Source organism: Pezoporus occidentalis, unplaced genomic scaffold (assembly GCF_034315485.1).
Source record: "Pezoporus occidentalis ecotype Australia unplaced genomic scaffold, CSIRO_AGI_Poc_V1 ctg6, whole genome shotgun sequence".
Classification (NCBI taxonomy): domain Eukaryota; kingdom Metazoa; phylum Chordata; class Aves; order Psittaciformes; family Psittacidae; genus Pezoporus; species Pezoporus occidentalis.
In genome coordinates this window covers 4,005,028-4,023,488 of record NW_026915943.1, presented here as the reverse complement: position 1 = coordinate 4,023,488, position 18,461 = coordinate 4,005,028, and the positions used below count along the sequence as shown (strand labels likewise).

The following is an 18,461-nucleotide window of genomic DNA, read 5'->3' as shown; positions in this document are numbered from 1 at the left end:
ATGTTGTTGATGATTATGTTGTAGTTATTATCCCTTCCATTTATGTCTTATTTAGCTCAACCCGTAGATTTTACTTTGTTTCCTGATTCTCTCCTGTGTCCCACTGAGATGGGGAAGTGAGTGAGCAGCTGGGTGGTGTTTAGCTGCCTGCTGGGTTAAACTATGACAACAAGCCCATAAAAGTCTTACTGTGTTTAATATATTTTTATTGAATTTGCTTGATAAATAGAAGCTAACAAATAGAACTTGAATCAAGATTTGTGATTTACCCCTATGGGAGGAGGGCTGGAACTAGATGATCCTTAGAGTTCCTTCCTATCCAAACTATTCTATGCTTCTATGATTCTATGGCTTGCCCCACATCTCCTATGATTATGGGCAATTAGTCAATTGCCTTTATTTTTTTCTAACAGAAAAGATTATGTCTATCTCACATAAATTAAGAAATTTTGCATAGTTTAGTGACATTTTATAATAGTTTATAAAATGTATAGCTTACATACCATAAAGATATAATATGTAAAGAAAAGACTGCAAAACCATGAATATGTGCACTAATACTTGCTCTCAGATGCCCTTCTGGTGTAAATCTGTATCATACCAGAGGACTCGGGAAGCTGCACTGGTGTGCTGGAGGCTACTCCACTGACCTGAGGCATCTGATTCACTGCCACCCTCCTCTGACTCCTACCTTGCTGTATAAAGCCACTGAGAGAAATCTCTTTGCTTCCTCTTTCCACAGGTTCCCATTGCTGTTAAGAAAACTGGCATTAAAATACTACTGACAGATTGGTAAGTCCTTTTGGTTTAAGTTATTATTGTTTAATACTTTCAATTTGTTATGTTTCAATGTTTCTCTTGGATTGTTCTTTTAATACCATAATAACATTCAATTTAATCCAAGCATTGATTCAATTCATTGTATGAATTCAATCATGGTTTCAAAAGAGAATCTTCACCCTTGCAAATGGGTGTCTACACTAGAGGAAAACAGTTTAGCTTTTACCTTCTTCCTTTTCAACATACCTCGGTTTTAGGTCGATTGAACATGTTGGAAATGAGGCTGCATAACTTCTCTCAGCAGTGCAGTTCATCTGTCATTCCCAAAACTCATACTCTGTACTGGCAGAAATTTATGTGGTGTCAGTGCTATGGTACACATGCAGAATTCCAAATCTGGTGTTTTTTAGAGATGCTGCCGAGGTGTCAGAGTGTTTTTCAGGACCAGGTTGTCTTACATCCAACGTAAAGAAAAACTCTCTGTCCACTTCAATTGCAGCTGGGTCTTTCTGCTTTAAAGTTGACACACAGTTTGAGGAGTGTTAATGTATTTAATTACTATACTGAAACTGTCCCTATTATCTCCAACAGAAATTCTTCTACCAGAGTTAGCACTGAGGGATTTAGCCATTTATCACTATTGTTTTTACTGTGCTTTGTTGTTATGCTGATGCAATGGAAAGTAAAATATAGACCATTAAATCATTATCTTATTATTCAACAGAAACAACTTCTAAAAAGCCTAGCAAATGAAATAATTAATAATAAATGAGAAGCTGAACAGGTATTCAGCAACTTGTTTCTGCAGTTTAATACACAATACTGCATGTTAGCATGCCAGGGTACAAAAACAGTTCTTTTAAGCTTCTCTTGCACCTGTAACTCGAGATATCTGTCATCACGAGATGTTAATTCAAAATTGTTTATATGCCATATAAGGACCATCAAATTAGCTTGCCTATGGATTTGTGACAAAATATTTGCATAAGATAGCATTATGTGACTTTGCTGTGAGAGATGTACCCTATTTTAAATGAATGCCAGAAAAACAAACCAGATGCAATATGCCATACAAACACCCAATAGAACTACTTCTATGAAATTGCTTCAATTAGGGGGCATTTTTATTCAAAATCCCGATTGTTTTATTCATCTTTTAAGAACCCTTTTCCTAGTGAAATGATTGATGAAGGCAGTCAACCAAATCAAAGGAATAAAATTATATTCACGTGAAAAAATAAACTGAAAAGGAAGGTAACACAGGTGGCACTATTAAAGCACACATAGAAACAACATCAGGATGATGCTGGTTTTAACCTTGTTTTTCTATTAAGTTCAGCATCTGTACAAAATAAGATTGCAATTTTAAACTCATACTGAGAACAGATTATGTTTGCATCAAACTATTGAATGATAACAAGAGTGGGGCTTCACCAAGCATTTCTAAATGCATTGTTCTTTCTGTTATCCTGAAAGGGGATCGTTATGATTGAACTGTATCACGTAGTTGAATTGGATTCTTTTCTTTCTTACATTGTGTACAGAGCTAGAGCTGGCAAACATTTTCCCTTGCGGCAGTCCCAGGTTAGCAGAACACTGTTTTATATGCTGAGGACGCAGCTGTAGGAAATGTCACAGTTCATTCTGGGGAAATCATACCACTGACCAGAAATCAAATCAAGCAGTGAATAATATACTGTTATTGGCTTGATCTCTGCTTCTCTCCAGCCTACTCTGTGCTCACCTCCAGTTTATATACAGGTACTGGGCCCCAGTGCAGCTGCAGTGCCTTTATATGAGGAAGCTATTCCCCTGGAACACAGCTTACAAAAGACTTTAGGAAGGAACAGAAAACGTTGCCAAACCAGAATAAAAAAGTTCCTTTGAAAGAGTGCTGTTTATGTGAGGACACTGAGCCTTAATCTTCCTACCTGGTTGACCAACATCTAGGACCTGATTAGCGATGTATCCAAAGCTAATACCACAGATCATCTCCCCCAACCTTAACTTCATCCAGTGTAATATAGAGAAAGCTGTGGCAGTGCATCATCCCAATTCAACAATCTCTATACAAGCACTTCCTTTCAAACTAAGCTTTATGAGCCATCTGTATTATTAAGCTAGAGAGGGCCTGGGCTGTGTCATATACTTTGTTGTGTGTTGTTTGCTCCCAACAAATGTCCACCATGGCCTGAAGAATATCACAAAGCACAGGCTGCTCTCAGCTGGCAGCGTGGTAGAAATCATGCTATTTCTCTAAAGAAATGCAGGGTGAAGTGTGCTGTGGGTCTTGCTCTCTGCAGTGCAGAATGGCCCTTGATGCATTCCATTTGCTAATGGAGATGCACACATAGATATGGACTTAGATAAAGGGTTAGCTTCAGATTATAGCCTTTGCTATTGTCACACATTTCTGTTATAGCTGTACTCACATACTTTTAATGGTATAATTTTACTGAATAATATCATAGTGCTCTTGCCAATAATTTTTGTGTAACTAGGTAACCATTTCAGCTTTTATCTCATTAGTATTTCTAGAGTTGCTTTATGCTTGTTCTGCTCATTTCAGTTCTTGAAGTAGAAAAAAGCTATTCCTCACGGTAAGTTAAGCCTGGATTCATTTCAACTAACATAGAAATCCTAAATGAGGAGTAATGATTCTTAGCTTCTGGGTCTAGAGAACCATCTCTGGTGTGAATTGCTGTGATGGTCAAGAGACCCCTCCTGGGTTCATCTCAAAACAACTCAAAAGACGTCACTGAGAGCTTGTTATCGCTTGGGCAAACTTCAAGGGGGCAGGGCAGGGATCCTGCTCCACCAGCGCTGGGGATGCTTCCCTGTGATGCCTGCCCTGAGGCCATGAATATCAACTGCCCCGGCAACGACCTGCCCGGAGATAGCGGCGCAGACACTGGGGCACCTGTCGGGGCACAATGTGAGCTGGGTCTGGGGCTCAACAGGTCCCCTGCGGATAAGTCTGTACCATCGGAGTGGTCCAAGAGAGCCTGGCCCTATAAAAGGGCAGCGGCTGCTCTACCACTTGGTGTGCATCCCTCCATCCCAGACTGTGGCGGGCTCAGGGACCATGAGGACCACGAGGACCACGAGGACCACAAGGACCACGAGGACTCCAAGGGCTACAACTGAAAGAGAGAAGACATCACTGGATACACGTGCTGGTGATCCTATTTCTCTGGTTTCTTTCCTCTTTTTTTCTTTACCTTCTCCTTTTCTTCTCCTACTTACTGTTTTATATAAGAACTTGCCGAAACTTTTGTTCTTCATGACACAGTTTTAGGGAAGTTTACAATAGTTGCTGTTCCATTTTTTCACCTCTGGAGAGCATGTGGTTTCTCCTGTGAACCATGCAGACTATTGTAAAAGATCACCTCTCCCCATATCCGCCTGGTGAGACACAACAATTGCTAGTTCTTCCCACTGACTCCTCAGATAAACGGGGCAATTCTGAAGCCTTCCTTCTAACAGTTAGGCTCATAAACATGACAAGGTGCTTTGCTGTCTTTAATCATGTCACTATATTCATAACACTCCCAGGTTCTCTTCATTTATGCTTGAACATTACCAGCTCTTGTATATATATTTTTAAGGCATTTGTAAGTTCATGTTGGAACAGAAATTTGCAGTTTCTCTCAAAATGCATTGTCTTTTAAGAACTGTATTTGTTTTGTGTAAATTGTTAATGGTTGTGTCTTCTTTAGATGGCTTAACTTCTCCAAAGCATTTTTGAATATAATATGGTAGAAATTCACCCTTTATAAGCTAAAAAGAGTGAAGTTTCTGATACACCACTCATAACATTTCAGTTAAAAATATTAGTATATATTTGCATAGAAAATATAATATTAGAATATATTTCTAATAATCTTTCTAACAAAAAAATACTAAGATTTGAAACTAATTTTACTGAGAGAATTAGGACTTGTATGGACTTCTGTGATGTTTTCGCAGAAACAGAGGAAATAACTCTAGTGATCATGATGGGTTCTAGTATTTTTGTATTAACCTTGGACCATCAAGTTCAGTTTTCAGTTTGTTTCTAACTTACTTTTGTCTGGTGAAGTATGTTCTACATCTCCATCTATCTCTAACATTTGCCAATCATTTGTTAGGTTTTTGTCCCTTCAGTAAAGGCTTTGAACCATTTTATTGCTAATAGCTCAAAATAATGAGATTTTAGGGTAGGTGGGTAAACACAAACTCGGGCATTCTATTATAAGAGTTTAGGGACTCTGGAAATCATCTGTTCCCAAAGTGGTACTCTCAGGACTAACTTCAAAGACACATCTGGTTGTTCAATGCTTTGTCTAGGGGAGTTTTGGGTATCTTAGGGGATTTGTCCAGTATTATCATCTCTCTCATGGTGAACCATTTTTTTCTTTAGAGCCAGTTCAAATTTCTCCTGTTTCAACCTGTCAGCATTGTCTCTTGCTGTGCATCTCTGTGGAACCTGACTCCCATTTCTTTATAGATAGAGTGAATTCTGCTCCCATTCTCTATAACCTAGGTACCTCTATGGTTATAGAGACACAACCAGCTTTGGAATGCTTTTCCCAAGGAAACGATCTGTTTCTCAAACCATATATACAGAGATTTTATTTTATAAGTGGAATGAGGTGATTTTCTGATACATCTGCAAGCATCTGTGAGCAGGTTTCATGGATGATCCCAACTAGATTAGAGATGATGATGAAATGAGTTTAACTCATTAAAAAAACAACATTAAAGAAGGATCAAATCAATGTTACACATCTTTCTGATACTCAGGATGACTCTATAGACATTACCTACCCTATACAGTACATTCAAGAAGGAAAATAATGTAATCAATCAGCAGCAACTCAGAAGAGACAAATTCAGTGCTGTGTGTGAGTTTGTGAATCTATGTTAGCATTGGAAATAGACATTATAGCCTCCTGCTTCTTTATCACATTCACAAAAAGTAGTGGAAAGAAGAATTGTTAGCAGTATTTGACATAAAAAGTGCTAGGTGCAGCTAATGCATGTTGAGTCTTACCAATGAAAAGCAGCAGAAAACCAAGTTTATTGATCAATGTATATGAAATAATATTTACAGTAGAATATACTTTCAAATAATATACTTTGGAAAAGGGAAAATGCCAACTTCTTCTGGTGTAATTATTTCCACTAATTTTAAAGAAGCAAGGATAGTTGATGTGTAGATAAAAACACCATGTGTATAATGTGATGGCTTACTAAAACTTCACAGTCATTTTGGGGTTAGAACTCTCTAAGGCACATTTTCTGCCTTTCTAGCTAATCTGAAAAGTTCCTTCTGATGTTTTTTTTTTTTTGAGACAACAAACATTGACCTGGCTGTCAGTCTGGATGACTGAGATTTGTCTAGGATCCATTCTAGTTTGAAAAGAGTTGGGTGCCCTGTGTTCTTTATGAATGTTCTTTTCTGTAAATAACTTGCAATGTAATTGTCAGTAATATTTCTGGACAGGTCAGGTTGGACCGGGCTTGGAGCAACCTGCTCTAGTGGAGGGTGTCCCTGCCCATGGCAGGGGATTGAAACTAGATGAGTTTTAAGATCTCTTCCAACCTTAAGCATTTAATGATTCTATGCTATTTAAGCAAGAATCTAGTCCAATAACATTCTGTGAAGCAGCTAAGTGAGCTCTACTCTTTGCTGTGTATATATTTAATTTGAGATTGGGATTTAGCATTATACTGGGAAGACAACACAAAGAACATTTCAAATCAAGCAGCAGTTCTGCATTCAGAACTCAGTACATATACCATGCTCTAGAAAAACTATTCATTTTTTGTCTAATCTGTTCTGCAGTTGTATCTTAATTGCAAAGTCATAAACCTTTGGAAGAAGTAAGCTCTTTCCAGGGAATCCTGATTGTTTCTTAGTGTGTTTTTTGGGGGGTTGGGAAGTTCTAATTAGGACTACTAATTTTAAGGCCCTAATATCTCATTAACTAATCCTTTCTCCAGAGGGGAGGACCAGTGGGAACACAAAGATTAATAGGATAGAGACTGTAAGAAAGTGCTTAACACTCCTGAGTCCTAGTCCTTGCTACTGCTGCCTTTCTTGTTGCTTCCCTTTTAGTTGCATGACCAGGACTTTTCATAACATGCTTCTAATACACTGGGGAAGGATCTGTAAACTGAACATAATTAGGAACAACTACTAACTGAAAAATAAACCATTTAATATGATTTATTAGGCCTTTGGATGTCCAGCAGGAGATAGGTAAAGAGATAGTAAGATTCTAAATAACATATAATATCATCTGGCCTTCTGTCATCACTGCAAACCACCGTTATTCATACACTGTTAATGAGTATAATTTATGATAAGGCACAATGACACAGCACGAGGGATTCTTGCCTAAGGCACTAGCAAACCTTGTGATGCTTGTGTAACAAGGTAATTGTTGTGCAGCTCATACAGAGCTTGTGATGACAAATCCTAATCTGCTATGATTGTCCTGTGTTATGAAAGTACAAAACTGAATTGAAATGACAAACCCGCAAGACATTTTGATGATAAGGTTTTGGTGTTTTTTTCCTGGTGTTCTCTCCATAACTTCTTTCAACAAGAAAACAAGAAGACACTAGAAAATATAATCCCAGTTATAATCAGTTATATTTTATCTGTGCTTAAAATTGTTTAATATGTAGCATTGCACCTGTAATATGGAAATAAATCTGGGAAACAGGTTTTGTTTTTCACTGGCCTATTGTTAGGTCTTCCTTTGCGCTCGTTCTGCACCCTGTGAGATATGAACTAGAACAGATCTGTGAGTAGCATCAGTGTTTTAAAAGAAACCTGGAAATCGTGGTCTATGGGGAGACATGCAAAATAGGAGTTATAATCACCAAGTCTAGAATGAGCACTTGCTACAGTCTAGTTTGACTCTCACCTCTCAAACTGTAGAAAACTTACTAGTAGCTGAATAAAATCGTTAACACAATTTAATTCATTCTTAGGGACTGCCTCAATTTTCCTGTGTACATCCCACCTAACTTGGGCACTACACTGAACTCCCTTAAATTAAGAGTGCAGTGACTGTCTTTACAGGCATTGGAGAAGGGTGATCCAGTCCATATTAGATCTCAGTCCTCTTGTGGAACAAGAACATAATGAGAATCACAGGATAGCTCAGGCTTGGTGGGAGCTCAGGAGGTCTCTCGCCCAGTCTCCTCCTCAAAGACTGGTCAACCTTGGATTGAAATCAAGTTCAGAAAGAGACTTGAAAGCCTCCAAGGAAGAGGACAGGGCCAAAAGCCTTGCTGAAGACAAGGTAAGTGACAGCCAGCACTCTGCTCATCCAGAGATCCTACCATTTTTATCATAGAGGGCAATCAGTTGGGTCAACTCTGAGTTATGGAGGGCAAAACTGTGCTGACCTGATTGCCTCTTCCTTTGCGTACACCGAAATGTGTTCCAGGAGGAATCACCTCCATGGTTTTCCAAGGGACTGGGGTGAGGATGACCAGTCTGTGGTTCCTTGCATTGTCTCTTCAACCTTTCTTTGAAGTTGTGTGCAACATTTGCCTTTGATTTTTTTTTTTTCACAAAACAATAGGATGCTGAGGCTTCTGTCTCAACTTATCTTGGTTAAGTATTAAATACTATAATTCTCTTACTCCCCAAAACTCTATTTTACTGTGGTAAAATACTTCAAAAGTTAATTTTCCAACTTCCACTGTTATAAATGGCTTTGTTAGGCATTTTTCAAGCAGAACGTCCCCAAAGTAGGTATCGTTATTAATGTGCTTCAACAAAGTCATCAGGTCACCTTTCAACCTTCTTCTTAATAAGCTGAATAAGCTATGCAGGACCTTGAAAACAAAGGCAAGAAGTTTGAAACTGATACATAAATGGCTGTTTTGACGTTCTGTAGCCATGTCTTAATCCTATTTCCAAAGACTTTCAATATGTATTATTTGTAAAATTATTAAAATGTATTCTTTAGTTATGCTGACTTTGCTTTAATGGCATGAAAAGCATCCCAGATTACCATTTCTATTAATTGGCTTTAATAACTTATTTCTACAGACACTATCATGATAATGATAAAGCTGCATCAATGTCACTGTCATGTGCTGCATTTAAGTGATGATGCATTTCATTAGTTTTGTATTATTAATGCCATATATTTTGTATTAAAAAGATCTGTAGGGGTCCAGTAAGAAAAAGAGGCCTAAGATATTTAGATGTAATAATAAGATCCTACTCTCGCAAAGACCTCCTAGTCTAAATAAAAAAAATCAGACAAAAGTTGGGGAAAAAGTTCTATTTCTGTCTCAATTTTTGATAGGGGAAATAAGCCCCAAACAGCTCATAGACACAATAAATTACATGACTAAGATAATGTAGGTTGTGCTTTCTCTCACTAGTGTCTTCACTGAAATGTACAAATGTAGAAATCTAACAGATAATCTCATTGTGCATTCAGAAGTGCTTTAATGCACAGGAAAAAATACCCAGTCACTTCTACCCTGTGTATTTGTAACACATTAAACAGAATTACAATTAAAATAGAAAAACTGCCTACTTACAGATAAGGGATTAATGACTGGGATTAAAACAGAAAGATCTTGTCATTGGTCATTTGTAGCACTCTTTAGTCAAAATACTGGCTTAAAGGATCTTACCAGAAGAAAATTTAATGCAGGACTTTTATCAGAGGTAAAAGGCAGCACTTTAGGGAGTAACAATTACAGACTGATAACAGATGACTTTGATGTATCACATATTACTGTTACATGATGAAGGGATTAATAATAACAATAATAATATCAGGATGCAGTGAGACAAGCATAAGCTATAAATAACAAACACATTAAGTTCCAATTAGGGGGGAATATGGATGAAGGTATTCAATAAGCATTAGTGAAATACAGTATCTCACTATCCAGGATTTCAGGGAAGAACCTGAACAACTAGAAATGCTCTATTATAAGGAAACAGAAACTGTATAAAGTATTCGTTAGACAGATTAGTGGAACAACTGCATTGTTAATGAATGCTTATGATATACTTCTAAAAATCTGCACGATACCTGGCTAATATTCAGTATATTATCTAATACAGTCAAGCATCTTAAATGGTACTCCATGCCTCTGGAAGAGAAAATCAGCATGTGGTTTCTCTTAGAAGCTCATGGGAACTTTGGCAGAAACTCATCTCGCCAGAAGATTAAACCCATTTGCTGTAATACTCAAGTAATCATGGAGTATTAACGCCCATGAATATTACTGAGTCATTCATTGTGCTTGCTTTAGATTAGAAACAATATCAGTGCTCTTTTCCCTCAACCACTTCTTCATGATGTTTCCAGATATAGCAGGTGGAAGTCAGCTCCTGCTGAAGCTGATGATACAGGTTGACTGTCATTGTGTTCAGATCCTGTTCAGTTCTAGTCATTATATGTAATAGAAGGCCTAGTTGCACGTGTTATATATGTCTTGCTTATCACTTAGGATTAGATACACAAGTGGATTTATGTCTCATGTTATGCTTCCATTGTGTGAGATGAGTGGTTATGAACCACTGCAAAAGGCTGCTGGGAGAGAGTAACCATGAAGTTTGTGCAGGATAAGCTGGTGTCTGAGTTGACAGCAGTAAAAACTTCGTCCAAAATGACTAACCTGCTATAAGAAAGTAGAAAGCAAAGAGAAACCAAGGAAAATTTGTTGGGGAGACCTTTGTGCTCAAGACTGGTTTATAGCATTCCTTTTCAAGCAAACCATGTTATGAAATATTCCAGTTAAATGCAGAGCAGACAGTGACAATATGTCATGGCATATCTTGTGTGTCAGTTGTTTTCTCCTTTGGGAAGTAGAGCAAAAAAGGAAGTGTTTTGCATGCCATCTGCTTGTTGTGATCCTAGGCTTCTTGCATATATCAACCATATGACCAGTTCATGTATGTGCCAGAACAGATCACTCTTTTCTAATGCTCATTTGTGCTTTAAAAAGAAGCCTCCACAGCCGTCCTTTTACAAATAAGTTTCTTGATATAACTTTCATACCTCTAGATTTTATACCCAACTACTTTGGCCACTGAGTTCATGCCTCTAAATATGTATCAGTAAAGCAATCTTCTTCCACTGGGATGTGTTTCACCTTGCAAAACTAACAACTGCAAAAATGATTAATCACTTTCCCCTCGGGGTCATTTATTATGAATGACTCATGTAGTCACTTCATAGAGCATCCTTCTAGGGCGGTGTGATAAAGTGAAGGCTTTTACAAATTGGATCCTTGCTTGGCTGATGCCTCCTTTCATTACTTGTGTGAAACTGCATGGCTGACTCCTGCAGACTAATATTTTGAGAAACTGCTCTAATATCTCAAAAAAACACCAACCACCGAAACCCACCAAAAACACAGAACAAAAAACCCCACTCCAAAACCTTCATCAGACATAACCTTCAGCAAACAGAAGTTTCTGTACTATCAGCTAGTCTCAAAACAGCTTCTCTATCCACTGAATTTTATAATTATAGAGGATATGATGATGCAACCATCATGATGATGCAAACATTATTTAAGAAAAATGATGTAATTTAGTCACTGTAAAAGTTTGTTGGTTTAGGACTGCTGCTTAAAAATGTTTTCTAACACAAGGCACTAATTTGGGAAACATGACTGCCAAAAGAAAATACAATTCTTTATGGGAAAACAAGCAGATGATTTTACAATTCTGTCTGTTAAGATATCACAATAGACAAGAAACGTGATGCCTGCAAAACCAGACAATTTTAATCAAGTTCATTGAATTCCTCCCAACTTCTGATAAGTTATCTTAGAGTCTGATGATAGCCCACTGTGATAAGACAAATCCTGGGGATCCATACAGTGAGCATCTTTGGTTTTCTGTTGTTTTTCTTTATTCTTGCACCCCCTTTTAACTTTTGAGCCATTATCTTCACAAGTATAATTTTTGTTGGAATATTTTTTGTCATTCATAAAAACCTTCTATACCTCAATCAAATGTGCTTTTACGTAGAATCAGTTGGCAGTGGTGCAGCAAGCTGGACTGTGGCAAATTGGGAAACCAAAACCTTCTGGTAAAGTGTGTTCTAAAAGGTCTCTTCAGGCACACGTTACAGTAAATGTTTGAACAATTTCCTCAGGATATCAGATCTCCGGATGATCGAATCTTTGTCTTTGAGGGAGTAATGAATAAAACACCACTGCCAATGCCTGTGGCCTTCATTCCATAATGAAACAATATCTAATTGAGTGGAATGAAAATAATATCAATGCTTGGGGAAAAATGCAAAAATATTAAAACTACCTCTCTAAAACCCACTGATGTTTGTATTCACAAGAACAAATTATTTTTCCCTGTTATTTTAGCTGTAAGCCTGAAATATGATATTAACTGGAGTAAATTAAGAGCATAATGAATGTCTTTCCAGTTTATTATGACCTTATGTTGACTTTTTTTTACATTTCTTAGAAACATCCTTATAATAGCACTAAAAGCTATTTAGTAGTAGCAAACAGGAACATTCATGTTGTTAAACTAGACTAAAAGTACATAGCAAACAACATACTTAATAACCTAATTTAATCTCTTTGAAAATAGTATGCAATATATTCTGGTGGATTGGGAGAAATGATGGACTAAAGCTGTCTTGTTGAGAGCAGCAGTGATGTAAGTATAGGATAATGTCAGTCTGTGTGGAGCAGTGGTACCTTTAAGAATTACCCAATGTAATGTGGAATAAGTACACTCCAAAAATATGTGTAGTGAAAGCTAGAAACATGTAAGAATTTTACTCAGCATGAAATAAAGACAGATAAAATACGTCCCACTGATTTCAGACCTCAGTAGAAGTCTAAAGTAGATGAGGTTTCCCCTTGGCATAGATTTTAATTTCTTCCAAGGAATCTACATCAAACACATAGAGGAACACAGGCTTCCAAGACCCAAGATGAACTTAAGTAGGTTGGTTAGGGTTGCTTTGCAATGCAAAATCAACCTTCCTTCTGGGTTTTTGGCATCCCTTTTCTTGCAAAAGGGATCTTTCTAGTTAGAAAATTAAATTCTAACTATAAATAAATCAGTCTCTTGAAATCTCTTCTGCATGAATAGCTTTATAGTTATTTTACCACCCCTGCTTTTATAGCCTGGTTTACTTCTGTATTTCTGCAAGAAGAGATAAGGGAGGTCCAAAATTAATTTCTTCTTCTGATCTTTATAATTCTTTAAGATAGCTATAGGAGTATGATCATGTCATAAATAAAAAAATAGGTAAAACCCAAACCAAGCCAAAACCAAAGCAGTCAGTTGCCTCTATATACTTACACTTCCAAGCATACCAGCAACTGAAGTCACCATAAGAAGGCATTGTCTTCTGAAGAGGCCCTGCTATCTGAAAACTTATTTGCTACAAAATCAGCACTGAAATGTATGGTTACTTTGCTGAGTATTACCTAAAGTATTGGTTATTCTGTTCAATATCTTGGCTTTTTTAGAGCAATTCAATGTATTTCCATCTAAAAAATATCAACAAAAAGTTGTAAATGTGGTTACTGAGAGTTACTGCAGAATAGGGTTTTTTAAGCAAGTGGTGAAAGGCAAGTAGAAACTATTGTATCTATAGAATCACAGAGTCATTCAATTTGGAATGGACCTTGGGAAACCACCCACTCAAAAGAAGATCAACAATGTTATTTACAGCACTGTGCAGCTGGGTTTTGAAAATCTCCTGGGATTGAGGTCTCGCAGCTCTTCTGGGCGGCCTGCTCATTATTTTAGTCTTCATCATGAAGTCAAGCTGATGTCTCATGTCCCTGCACTGCGATGTTTTGAAGAGCTCGTCCTGGCTTCTTGATGACCTCCCTGTAAGCCCTGGGGCATTGCTGTTAGGTGTCTCCAAAGCTGTCCCTTCTCCAGGCTGAACAAGCCCATCTCTTCACAGGGCAAGTGCTCCATCCCCAACCACCTGTGTGGCTCTTGAATGAACTCACTGCAATTTGTCAGTGTCTTTTCTGCACTGGGGTGCACAAAAGTGGGTGCAGTGCCTATGTAAGATGTCACAAGTACTAAAATATAGAGGGATCTTGTGGATCTGCTCCTGCTCTTATTGCTCTGGAAGCTGCTGCTCTTTGCTGCCAGGGCACGTTGCTGGCTCATGTACCAAGACTCTTCTGCAGAACTGCTAAGGCAGTCAATCCCCAACCAGTCATATTTGGGAGTGGGAGATGTTTAACTCCCACATGCAGGACTCCAAATTTGTCCAGACAAACAGTTAAATGTAAAGAAGTGGTCAAAGTAAGGTTTTCCTTTTTCTAACTTAAAATTGTATTATCACCTTAGTTAAACTTGTTAAAGCAGATTATATAGTGCAACCTTATCTTACTGTTTCTTATTATAATTGGTGAATTGTTTAAGTGGAAACAGAGGTGAACTGAAAATCATGGAGTGAGATAAAGAACTTTTAGTGGCAGTAAGGAATGAAAACACTAGAGGATAAATAAAGAAATAATATAATTGTGTCTTGGGAGAACTTTATTGGAATGTCAGACTTCTGTAAATCAACACACCAATATATGAAGATTATCACAATTTCAATATTACATTGTTGAAATATTGCCCAAGATCTTTATAGAATTTTTCTGATTTCATCCTTGGGAATGGATGAAAGCCTCTGTAAGCCAGAGGATTTGTACTTCATAAAAGGTCTTGTTTTATAAGACACATTCCAATGATGCCATATTCCCACGCAATAACAGATATACTTTATCAGCTGCTTGTGTGATCTGTATTAGAAAATTGTTCATACTGCATTAAGTACCACAGGTCCCATTAAGCTGTGTCTCAGAGATGCTAACAGATGCCTTCACTGGCTGCTCTGTCTGGAATATGGAAGCAAAAAAGCTAAATCAACCCAAAAAACTAAGCATGGCAACAATTAAGAAAGTAATTGGCCTAATTTAATTTTGCTATTCTTAGCAGTATTGCTATGTAGTATGGTTCAGGGGAGGAAAAGACCCATGCACAAATAATCAATATTTGGCATTGTGGATGTGAAGAATTATTTGCTAAAATCTCAGTCCCATGGGCTGATAAAGTCCATTAGTCATCATTATTTGCTTTCTTCAAGAACACGTACAAATAAAGCAGAGTTTCTGTTACACGTACAGAAACCTCACACAAAAGTTCAAATACAGTTGATGTGCACAGAACTGAAAGCAGAAGTCAGAAAATGTGCTTAAAAAAAGATCTTTTCCCAAAGCCAAGTACTTTGGGAAATCAAAACTTTCAGGAATCAAACTACTGTGTTTTACTTCAGTCAGTTTGTATTCCCTTTATTTTTCCTTAGTTTCCCAATGGGAATTAGTTTTGATTCCATTTTTTTCAGCATCTGTGCAGACCCCACAGAGCATGTCACTTGATCAGATATATTAGACAGTTTATATGAAGAGTCAATGGGAGGGAAAACTGAGCTGGCAAACAATGTGCCAGCTAACTCAGGGGCTGGTTAGCTCACCTTTGTCTGATTCCTTCATTTAAAGTCCTCACTTCACATCCTTTTTCTCTCAGCCTTCTTGCTCACATCCTTTTTCTCTCCTGTTAGACAACCCGCTTAATTTTCCTCTGCTTCAATTCTCCGTCTCTAAAATAAGTATAATAATATTTCTTCATCTCCAAAGGGTCTTGTGCAGCTAAAAGAAAGTTATTTACAAGGAATTTTCGGATGCTGCAATAGCGGATAACACAAATATAGGTTTGATGGAAACTTGCTTCATCTTAAGTGCTTAAGTCTATGCTTATGTTCTTGTGGTTTCCTAGGGAGATGTAGTTTCTTTTGATATGAGTATACAACTTCTGATAATCCTTACAGGATTTAGGAGCATTCAGTGGGGGAAGAATACAAAGACAAAAAACCTGCTGCAGCTACTTGAAACCTACTTTTTACATAGCAGCAGTTTGCTTTTCACTTTGCCTCCAATAAACTCTACATCATAAACTATTTCCCTGACTTTTGAAAAGATGAAAAATATATTCCTTTGGAGTTTATTGGAGCCTAATTTGATGCTGAATTCTCTATTCTGTACATGGACTTTCATGAGGAAATCTTTATTCAGCTGATGATTGCTGCCAGTATCTTGTCTCCATTTTCAGTGATGAAAAGGCCTGAAGTTATTCTAAATGCTTTGCTGTTGTCAAGGTGATAAAATGCCAGGTCGGAAATTAATGGTATTCTCTCTTGGTGCATGTGTGTGAGAGAGGGTGTGAGTGTGCATGCTTACCCACATGGGCTTTGTAGTCAACAAGCTTCACATACACCTACTTGCTCAGGAAACAATCTTATGGTGTTATGATGTCTCAAAGTTTCAGGTAGTTTTTGTCAGAATAACCCCAGTCTTAAAGCAGCTTCACTGCCCTGGTGAATGCTCTTGAGTATCCACAGAGCTGTGGGTAGCTTCTCACATCAATACCTATGTTTGTAGTGGTAAATGCATCTCTTAACACATGCCACAGCGTTCATGCTCTACATGCATAACACACACCTCCTCTGGTTGCAAACTGAACACTGACCAGCTCCAGAGTTAACGAGAGCAGCACTTGCATGAAGGCAAACAAGGGAACTCGTATTTTACGAGGGTTTATAATTCTGCCTTTAGGATCCTACTAATTCAGTGCCACAAGATGTCAGTGCAGTTTAAGCAACAGCAGAGCGCGCTCAGGATGTGAACTGCATTGAAAGCGGGCAAAGGAAGAGAACATCCACAGTTAATTACAAGACCTGTTCTCAGAGAAATATGTCTACAAAGTGTACACGTTGTTTTTCCTTTTTCCTTTTTGACTTAATCACGCTCTCTGTAATTACAATGAAAATAAAAGTAAAAACTCCAAAAAAGGAGCTATTTTACACCCATGTCTGCATTTAACTTTTCCTTCTAATTCAACAGCTAATGAAAAAGCTGCATCTAAATACATTTTATTGCTCAGCAGAGCAGAGTTTTCTTTTCAGCAAATGGTTGAATTTTGTTGCTATTTCCCCAAGCTTTGCTTTGCTTTGGCTTAGTATAAGAAAAGGGAGGTGGAGGAGTCAAAGAAAGACAAAGCCAGCTCACTTGTGGTAATGACACAACCAGCTCACTTGTAAGGGAGCTAATACTTTTCCATTACAATGGCCACATATAATGGGTAGTTAATCATCAAGAAAATTCATTAGCTGAATGTCACCAGGAACCTGTGTAACTGTAGCAAATGAACAATGGACAACAGTTTGAGCTCTAATTCTGCAGTGAGTCCCCCTCATAAGGCTGCTTTCCTCTTTATGAAAGTGGGCACAGAGTTAATGATATGATAAATGGGTGTTTGAGCTTAGTAAGCTTCCTTGATTACAAGGACAGCAGTTATTCCTGAAAGTATCTCATTGAGTGTTGTTAGGGTTGAAAGCACACTTTTGAATACCATGTGCTTTCACAACACTGGAGTCATCACACAGAAAACTGAGGCAGGAGCAGTCTCCCATCCCACAGGCAACAGTTACCTGATTTAATCTTTTAGGCTATATGTTTTGCTGATGTAAATTAGCTCTTTTGCATAGTGCCCAAAGCGATTTGGTGGTTCACGTGGCTTAGTCCATGTTCATGTGAGCTTTAGCAGTGACTAAAATGCTTGCACCACTCTCTTGGAGAGCTGGGAACTCTGTAAACTGTCTTTTCCCTTTTTCAGATTGAGGACACACTTGCAGGTTTCAGAGACACCTTATGGACAGCACATATGGCCTAACATAGCTCTGAAATATGAATGTAAATCTCAGCCCCAAAAAATCACTAAGAGTAGAGATGGTGCGTGTGAAATAACAGCTTTTGGATGTGCATGTTGGAAGCTAAATGGGGACCCTAAAGAAAAGGATTGATTGAAGGTGCTTTTGACTGCCCAAAAAGCCTGTTTCTGTACAGCCTGCTTGGGTATATAGGGGGTGTTTTTGTGTGTTCAGGTAGCTGCAGTGCTAACCCTCCATCCATGCCCAGCTTGCTGAAGTCTGAACCCCTCAAATCATAGCATCATAGAATGGTTTGTGTTGGAAAGGACCTTAAGATCATCCAGTTCCAACCCTCTGCCACTGGGAGGGACACCTTCCACTAGACCAGGTTGCTCCAAGCCCCATCCAGTACCCTATGAGCTACCACTCCCATTCCCCTGGGGATGGGAGCACCACGAAACATCTTCCAACCAGAGCATTGAGCATCAAATGTCACTTCCATCATGACCCATCCCAAAGAAAGGATGTCACTATCCCCTTGGCACGTCAGGACTCAGGCTGTACTTCACCCCCCACAACCTCAGCATTGCTTCTATAGAAATCTAGAAAGAGCATGGGGAAGCAGGGCAAGAACTGAACTCTTGCTCTGTATCTCACTCAAAATCAGCCAAGCCTCGCACGACAGCAGCAGCTGGCCCCAAAATACTACCTAATATTTCTTCCCTTCTCTCTTCCATTACATTTTTGCCCAGATAATAAATGAAGAAGTAATTTGTTTACAAGCCACTTTCTCTTTTGCTCTGCTGGGTGCTTCAGATGTCAGCATGATAGAAGAGCGGGGGATTTGCTTTATGTCTTTGTGCCTTGGCCAAAGGCTCTGCTGCACAATCCATTATCACTGGGGACATTTACATGAAAACAGGGCATCCAGGAGTT

General features: G+C 38.3%; 1 protein-coding gene across 1 annotated transcript in view; it reads left to right on the top strand.

Moving 5' to 3' along the window:
* TENM4 (teneurin transmembrane protein 4) overlaps nt 1-18,461 on the top strand; it is a 1,625,418-nt gene that overhangs the window by 217,217 nt on the left and 1,389,740 nt on the right. The window contains exon 2 of the mRNA XM_062639041.1: nt 743-792. The gene's annotated coding sequence lies outside the window, so the exon portion shown is untranslated. The remainder of the gene's footprint in view (nt 1-742; nt 793-18,461) is intronic.